This window comes from Nicotiana tabacum, chromosome 4 (genome assembly GCF_000715075.1).
Source record: "Nicotiana tabacum cultivar K326 chromosome 4, ASM71507v2, whole genome shotgun sequence".
Lineage (NCBI taxonomy): Eukaryota > Viridiplantae > Streptophyta > Magnoliopsida > Solanales > Solanaceae > Nicotiana > Nicotiana tabacum.
In genome coordinates this window covers 142,268,215-142,277,644 of record NC_134083.1, presented here as the reverse complement: position 1 = coordinate 142,277,644, position 9,430 = coordinate 142,268,215, and the positions used below count along the sequence as shown (strand labels likewise).

The 9,430-nt window shown below is 40.4% G+C and overlaps 1 long non-coding RNA gene across 1 annotated transcript; it reads left to right on the top strand.

Annotated features, from left to right (window-relative positions):
• Positions 1 to 5,566, top strand: LOC142180376 (uncharacterized). The gene is made up of 2 exons (XR_012708984.1): positions 1 to 479; positions 5,302 to 5,566. It is a non-coding gene; the product is annotated as an uncharacterized LOC142180376 (long non-coding RNA).
• Positions 5,567 to 9,430: the final 3,864 nt, after the last annotated feature.

Here is a 9,430-nt window from a genome sequence, read left to right as displayed (position 1 = left end):
CCTAACTCATAGTATTTATTCATATTCACTTGGACTGAATAAGAGGTCATTACTATTGAGCTTCCCGCTTGGCCCAATTCTTTGCCCGTCTCTAGTGGCCCAGTCCACTCTTTTATTACACTGCCCTTACCTATCACTGCCCACTTTCCCATTTCAACCTACTTTCCCAATTCATAACATTCCCAATCCCTTCGAGAATGACCTTGTCTTCAAGATCGATGTTTAGCCTGTTGAGCCACAAAATCGAGAAAATGATGCTTGATATACCCCTAGTCTTCTTATGTAGCATCCTCCTCCTTAAGATTTGCCCACTTAACCAACACTTTAACTCCCACACCATTATCAATCTTCACCACTTTCCACTGCAATATGGCCACTGGTTGAATTAGCTCCTGACCCTTAGCATCACACGTTGGTAGCTGAAGCTGAGGTTCGTGGAATACTGGGTGAAGCTGAGAGCCTTCAGGAAGCTCGAAGAGGTAAGCTACTGTACCCACTTTCTTCAATATCTTGTAAGGACCAAAATAACGAACACACAACTTAACTCAGATACTATGGACCTAGGAATGCCATGCAGTCTATAAATTTCCTTGAGAAATAATTCTGCTACATCCTGTGCTGTAAAGGGATGTTTAAGAGGCAGAAAGTGACCATACTTAGTGAGTCTGTCAACCACCACCAAAATTGTATTCTTCTTATTTGAAGTAGGTAATCCTTCTACAAAATCCATAGAGATGTCTTGCCATGCTTACTTAGGAATAGGAAGAGGTTGTAGTAACCCAGGATAGTGAATATTCTCTGATTTCACCCTTTGACATATGTCACATTCACTAACCCATTTGCAACTGTCTGACTTCATATTTGGCCAATAAAAGTTCATATGTAACCTCTTATAAGTACCCTGTTGCCCTGAGTGGCCTCTTAGTGGTAATTGATACAATGCTTCCCATACTCTTCTTCTCAGTGTGTTACCCTTTCCTACGTATATCTTCTGTTTATACCTGATTATCCTTTGTTGTAGTGTGTAGTCTGAATTGCCCTGAGATGTTGTTATTAACTCAGCAAATAACTGAGTAGCCCTAGGATCATCTTCATAGGATTGGTTAACTTCTTCTAGCCAAGCAGGCTGTGTAGTGGAAATAGCCAATAAAGTAGAGTTGGCAGTATCTTCTTGTCTCTTGGATAGAGCATCAGAATACAGATAACATGGATATTTAAAGAGTAAAGATGCCTACTTGGTCAATCAACTCCACAATCGAATAACATACTCGCACTCTGCTAACATAAGGGAGGTTTCTATAAATTTTGCATGAACTTCAATTTAAAAACCAATGGAAGTATTTTCTACTATAATTTAAGATCAACTTGTGCTTACCTAGATTAATCCGATAGCTATGTACCACTAGCGTGATCATACCTTGCTTAACATGTCTTAGGGCAAATGAAACAATATTTCATCCTTAAGTTCGAACTTGAGTTATCACTTTGAAAATTCGATTACTAGGCAAATACCTTGGGGTCCGACACTGTTACTACATATAATAGTTTTGCTTCCAAAAGGAGGCAGGAAAAGGATAATCTGACCCTGGTAGGGTCCACCTCTCTATGGTCCTTGTTAATTCCTATTGCAAAAGAAGAGAAATTAATAGAACATAACTCTCTTATTCTATAACTCTATTTTACAAGTACTTACTTAGTATCTAGTCTATATTTTTCACCATATATTTTTTGCAAGTATTACACTAAACACAATATTAGTGAGATAATGCATACTCCAATAAAAGATATTGCTTGATCAAAATAACCTCATTCTAATTTTAAAATGGATTATAAAGATACTCTAAATGAAAATTAACGATTAGTCCAAAAAAAAAAGAAGAAATTTTACAAATCATAAACCAAGAGTAGAATTGTGGAAGTTTAAACACTCTTTATGCTCGTTTTCGCGGTTGGATTTGAGTTGCTTTTAATAAACAAAAAAGTAAAATATAATATAAAAATTCCTTTTCTTATTTTTGTTGATTTTTGTTAATATTCTTTTTTGTAATTTGGTTTCTGTTGATTTTTTCATTCTTTTAGTTTTTATCGGTCTTCTCTTTTGTCTCTTGTAATGACCCAAATTCATAATAGGTCGCGACTGCACCTAACGCCTCCGTTAGGCAAGCCCACAAGTGGAATTACTATTTATTTACTCCTTTTAACATTTTGAGAATGGAAGTTTTTCCTTTTTTTTAAAGAACGGTTTAAACTAGACTTCATGCCACCGTAACATTTCTTTGAAACAAAATGCCATCATAATAAGAACATCCATAGTGGTGAAAGAAAAGATAAATACAACAGTACATAAATGCTAAAGATCCCCAAAAACTCGGTGTCACAAGTGCATGAGTAATCTAGGGAATATACAAAACTACTACAACTACTGTCCGAAAGTAATAGACAGAATAATAAATAAGGTAGAAGGAGACTCTGGTGCTGCAGATCGTAGCAAGGCAAGCAGCTCACCACTAAATCTCCGGAATGATCGTCTATGCTCCCGCGTGACCACTAGTAGTACCTGTCTCAGTACCTGCACATCAGTGCAGAAGTGTAGCGTGAGTACGAGAAATAACGCGTACCCAATAAGTATCTAGTCTAAACTCGAAGAAGTAGTGACGAGGGGTCGACTTGACACTTACTAGAGGTCAAATAATAATTATATAAATGCATAAAGTAAACATGGTGAGTATACAACAAGTATCAATGAAGCAAATAAGAGCAACTACAATAAATAAAATCAATAGTCCGTATCACATTACCAACATATCATAACCAGTCGTGAAGGCGCTAACTCAATTATACCCAAATCGAAACCCATTTCGATAATTAAGCACGAAGTTGCCGAGGCGAACGACTCGATCCCTTTAGAATTGTGGTACTCTTTACTGTCGAGGCGACTAGCCCGATTGTGATGACCCAAAATGCCATCTTTAAATTTAATAATTATTTATGTGTTCTAAGACCTCGAAAAGCACTATTCATCATTCCTCGGCTTGCGTGTGCAATCCGTAAATTTTTTCGGGAAGTTTTTATGTGAAAAATGGATTAAAATGTGAAATGGTGCTTTAAAACTCAATTAAGTTTATTTTGGTCAACATTTTTAACAAAAGGACCCGGATCAGTATTTTGACAGTTCCGGTAGGTTCGTATCGTAATTTGGGACTTGGGCGTATGCCCGAAATTTAATTTGGTGGTCCCTAACTCAAGTTATGACCATTCAACGGAAACTAGTAATTTAAAGGCTAAAAATTACCAAAGTTTGACAACCGGTTTGACTTTTTTATATCGGGGTCGGAATCCAATTCTGGAAATTTGAATAGATCTGTTATGTCATTTATGACTAGTGTGTAAAATTTGAGGTCAATCGGACTTGATTTGATAGGTTTCGGCATTGAATATAGAAGTTGAAAACTCTTAAGTTTCTTAAGCTTGAATTGGGGTATGATTCGTGGTTTTAGCGTTGTTTGACGTGAATTGAGTTCGTATGATGTCTTAGGATTTGTTAGTGTATTTGGTTGAGGTCCCGGCAGACTCGAGCAAGATTCGGATGGTTAACGGATCAAATTTGGACTTGGAACAAAGCTGGGAAATTGATGCCTACTGATGCAACCGCACCTACGAAAATTATCTCGCAGGTGCGAGCTCGCAGAAGCGAGTTTTGGCTCGCAGAAGCGAAAGGGAAGGGATTGGGCAGTGTGCGCAGGTGCGGAACTTTTGCCGCATCTGCGAAGCCGCAGAAGCGGCTTCTTGTCCGCAGAAGAGCCCCATCCCGGAGAAGCGACCCCATTTCTGCAAAATCGGAAACCACAGATGCGGTAAAGCGTCCGCAGATGCGGAAAGGCTTGGACAGAACCCATAAAATCGGAAGTTACCCATTTTTACTCATTTTTGAGTTTTGAGTCTCGGATTTAGGCGATTCCAAGGGAATTTTTCATGACTTTGAATTGGGTAAGTGTTCTATAACCAAGAGTGATTATATTTCATAAATCCATGTCTATATTCATCGTTTATTTCGGATTTAAATGGAAGAAATTAGAATTTTTGTAAAACTTTCCAAAAAACGAAAATTTAAGATTTGAAGGCCCATTTGAAATCAGAATTTGATCATTTTTGTATGGTTGAACTCGTATCGGAATGGGTGTTCGGATTTCATAAGTTTTTTCGAGATTCGAGACGTGGGCCCCACTGTCGATTTTTAAAAATGAATTTCGGATTTTAATCCAGAAAATTAGTAAATTCATATGGAATTAATTCCTACGATTTGTATTGAATATATTGAATTGTTTATGACTATATTTGAGGATCTCGGACACTAATTCGCGAGTCAAGGGCATATTGGAAACTTGAATTTAGATGCGAAGCGAGGTAAGTGTCGTGGTTAACCTTAATTTGAAGGAATAGAACCCTTGAATTATTTGCTATGTGCATTTCATGTGTAACGATATATAGGCAAGGTGACGAGTGCCTATACTTTGTCAAATTAATTATTTGCTTAATTATTTTAACATCTTAAATTGTTAAAGACACGAATTAATTGTTATAATAATTGTTTCTCTCATTTTCCTTGTCAAATACCAATTCTTGAATTCCTGCAATAATTGCTACATGCTTATTTGATTTGTGTGACTTAATTGCTACTTGATATTTAGCATACTAAATATTAAATTGCCTATTGTCTCCTTGATTTTCACAATTAATTGTTACTTGTCATCACTTATTTCTAAATAGATTATAATTATTGTATGCCTTGATGCTTAATAGTTTCTCACTGAACATGGTATTTATTAGAGTATTTTTATTACATTTAAGAGTTGTTTAAATATATTAGGGGATCGGGTTGCACGCCGCAACAAAAATGAAAATAAATATAGTTGGGGAGCGAGTTGCACGCCGCAACAGATTTATTAAAAGTTTGTATTGGGGGATCGGGTTGCACGCCGCAACAGATTTATTAAAGTTTATATTGTTTTAACGGGTTGCACGCCGCAATGGAAATTATTGAATAATTATATTGTTGGAACGGGTTGCTCGCCGCAACGGAAATTAATTGAATAATAATTGATTATAATTGCCGAGTTGGTTTCAAATGTTGAAATGAGATAACTGTTTTATTTTTATTATTGTTGTTATTACTATGATTGCATACAGGATAATGTAAGCGACCTGCCTGAGCCTCGTCACTACTTCGTCGAGGTTAGTCTCGGCACTTACCAGTACATGGGGTCGGTTGTACTGATACTACACTCTGCACTCCTTGTGCAGATTTCGGAGTTGGTCCCAGCGGCGTACCATAGACTTGCTCGGATTTCAGCTACCCAGAGGAGACTTGAGGTATAACTGCACAGCGTCCGCAGTTCTGAAGTCCTCGTCTACTTTATTTTAGCTGTGTGTTTTCTTTCAGATAGCTTTATTTTATTCGGACTCTTATTTGTATTATTCTAGAAGCTCGTACACTTGTTACTCCAGTTCTAGGATGATATTTAGACATCGCGATTATTATGGATTATTCACCTTATTTTAGACTTTATTTCCGCATTTGTTTCTTTGTTATTAATCAATTTTAAAAGTTTGTTAAAATGGCTAATTATATTCTAACAATTGTTTGCCTAGCAAGTAAAATGTTAGGCGCCATCACGGTCCTGAAGGTGGAAATTTTGGGTCGTGACAAGTTGGTATCAGAGCACTAGGTTATATAGGTCTCACGAGTCACGAGCAAACTTAGTAGAGTCTGAAGGATCGGTACAGAGACGTCTGTAGTTATCTTTCAGAGGCTATGATGTTTAGGAACATTATCACTTCTTTCTTATTCTGTCATGAGATCTTATTCTATCTTTGATGATTGAACCATTCTACTCTTATTCTCTCACAGATGGTGAGGACACGTAATACATCTACTGACAGACAGGGACCAGAGCCCCGGAAGGCAAACATGGCCAAGGGTAGAGGTCGAGGCCGAGGTCGTACTAGAGGTCGAGGCAGAGGTAGAGCATAGTCTACAGCTCGAGCAGCAGCACCTGTTGTAGAACCTCAAGTGGATCTTCAGGAGGGGGTTCTAGTTCATACAGTACCAGTTGGACCAGTTTAGGTCCCGGAAGGATTCATAGCTACTCCAGTGCTTCAGGATGCTCTAGTCCGTTTGGTGAGTCTTATAGAGAGCGTAGCCCAGAATGGTACATTTTCAGTGGCACCAACCGTCTCACAGGCTGGGGGAAGAGCACAAACTCCCACTACTCCCGCTCCGGAGCAGATGGCTCCCCAGAATCAGGCTTCAGCAGTCCTGCCAGTTGGGGGTACTTCAGCCAGTTGTTGCGGCACAGGCCGGTGATAGGATCTCCATGTATTCTGAGGCCTTATTGAGACTGGATAAGTTTACTAAGCTCTTTCCAGTTCACTTCAGTGGTACACCTTCTGAGGACCCACAGGATTATCTTGACTGTTTCCACGAGGTGTTGTGGAACATGGGTATAGTTGAGACAAATGGGGTGGATTTTGCTATTTTTCAGATGACCGGTTCCGCCAAGAGATGGTGGAGAGATTATATGTTGACCATACTAGCTGGGTCACCGGCATTGACTTTGGAGCAGTTGTCACAGCTATTTCTAGAGAAGTTCCTTCCTATCACATTGAGAGAGGATTACCGCAGGCAATTTGAGCGATTACAGCATGGCAGTATGACTGTTACTCAGTATGAGTCCTGTTTTGTGGATTTAGCCCATCATGCTCTCCTTTTACTACCTACTGAGGGAGAGAGGGTGAAGAGGTTTATTTAGGAACTCACTCACCGTATCAGGTTTCAGATGGCCAAGGAGACCGGAAGTGAGATTTCTTTTCTAGCGGCTGCTAATGTCGCAAGGAGGATCGAGATGGTTCTTGCACATGAAAGAGGGCAGAGGTCTGATAAGAGGCCTTGTCAGTTCGGTGATTTCAGTGGTGCCTCGTCTGGAGGCGGGGTAATTTTGGTAGGGGTCATCCTCCCAAACAGTTTCATTCAGCACTTCAGGCATCTCACGGTGCTTCAGGGAGTCACAGTCCTATTATGCCTTACTCTAGGCAGCCGTCATTTAGTACACATTCATCTCCTATTAGTGCACCACCACTCTAGAGTCACTACAGCGGTTATCTGGCACGTTCGGGTCAACTTCAGCTTCAGTAGCCACGGTAGCAGGATGGGTGTTATGAGTGTGGGAACATTGGTTACATCAGGAGGTATTGCCCTAGGTTGTCGAGTAATAGATCTCGGCAGGATTCTCGTGCCATCATACCGGCACCGGTTGCTTCACCGCTTACTCAACCAGCTAGAGGTGGAGGTCAGGCTATTAGAGGTTGAGGCCAGCCAGTTAGAGCTCGTTCCAGGGACGCGGTTCAGAGTGGTGGCCCAGCCCCAATTTTATGCTTTTCCAGCAAGGCCTGAGGCCGAGTCATCCGATGCAGTGACCACAAGTACTATTCCAGTTTGCCATAGAGATGCATGAGTTCTATTTGATCCAGGATCTACTTATTCCTATGTGTCCTCCTATTTTGCTTCATATCTGGTTGTACCTCGTGAATCTCCGCGTGCTTCTGTGTGTGTGTCCACACCGGTAGGAGATTCTGTTGTGGTAGATCATGTCCATCGTTCGTGTGTGGTTACTATTGGGAGTCTTGAGACTAGCGTGGATCTTCTACTTCTTGATATGGTAGATTTTAATGTCATCTTAGGTATGGACTGGCTGTCATTTTATCATGCTATATTGGATTGTCACGCCAAATTAGTAACATTAGCCATGCCGGGGTTGCCTCACTTAGAGTGGAAAGGGACTTCTGTCCATTCTACCAGCAAGGTTCTCTCTTATATGAAGGCTCGACATATTGTTGAGAAGGGGTGTCTAGCTTATTTGTCTTATGTTCGTGATTCTAATGCAAGGGTTCCTTCCATGGATTTCGTACCAGTTGTTCGTGAGTTTCTAGAGATGTTTCCTGCAGACCTGCCGGGGATGCCACCCGACAAGGATATTAATTTTTGTATTGATTTGGCTTCGGGCACTCAGCCCATTTCCATTCCGCCATACCGTATGGCCCCGCCAGAGTTAAAGGAATTGAAGGAGCAGTTGCAAGATTTTCTTGATAAGGGCTTCATTAGACATAGTATCTTGCCCTGGGTGCGCCTGTATTGTTCGTGAAGAAGAAGGATGGATCGATGAGGATGTGTATAGATTATCGGCAGTTGAACAAAGTCACCATCAAGAACAAGTATCCATTGCCGAGGATTGATGACTTATTTGATTTGCTTCAGGGTGCCAAGGTATTTTCGAAGATTGATTTGAGATCTGGCTACCATCAGTTGAGGATTAGGGCATCTGATATCCCTAAGACAGCTTTTTGGACTCGGTATGGGCATTATGAATTCCTAGTGATGTCATTCGGGCTGACAAATGCCCTAACAATATTTATGGATTTGATGAATCGGGTATTCAAACCTTGGATTCTTTTGTGGTTGTATGCATTGATGATAATTTGATTTACTCCAGCAATCAAGAGGAGCATGAGTAGCATCTTTGGATTGTGCTTCAAACTTTGAAAAATAATCAATTATATGCAAAATTTTCAAAATGTGAATTTTGGTTAGACTCAGTTTCCTTCTTGGGGCATGTTATATCGGCAGAAGGTACAAAGGTGGATCCTAAGAAGGTTGAGGATGTTCAGTTGGCCTAGACCTACTTCAGCGACAGAGATCCGGAGTTTCCGGGTTTGGCAGGTTATTATCGCCGGTTTGTGGAGGGGTTTTTATCTATAGCATCTCCATTGACCAAACTGACCCAGAAGGGTGCCCCATTTAGATGGTCAGACGAGTGTGAGTTGAGCTTTCAGAAGCTCAAGACCGCTTTGACTACGGCGCTAGTATTGGTATTACCCACAGGTTTAGGATCCTATACGGTGTATTGTGATGCATCTAGCATTGGGATTGGTGCAGTATTGATGCAAGATGGCAGGGTGATTGCATATATGTCGTGGCAGTTGAAAGTTCACGAGAAGAATTATTCTGTTCATGACTTAGAATTGGCAGCCATCGTTCATGCGCTGAAGATTTGGAGGCATTACCTTTACGCTGTCTCGTGTGAGGTATTTACTGATCATCATAGCTTATAATATCTGTTCAATCAAAAGGATCTCAATTTAAGGCAGAGAAGATGGTTGGAGCTGTTGAAGGACTGTGATATCACTATTTTGTATCACCCCGGAAAGGCCAATATGGTGGACGATGCTTTGAGAAGAAAGGCTGTGAATATAGACAGTCTTGCGTATATTCCGATTAGTGAGAGGCCGTTAGATGCAGATGTTCAGACTTTGACTAATCAGTTCGTGAGGTTAGATGTTTCTGAGCCCAGTCGGGTTCTATCTTGCACAGTCGCTC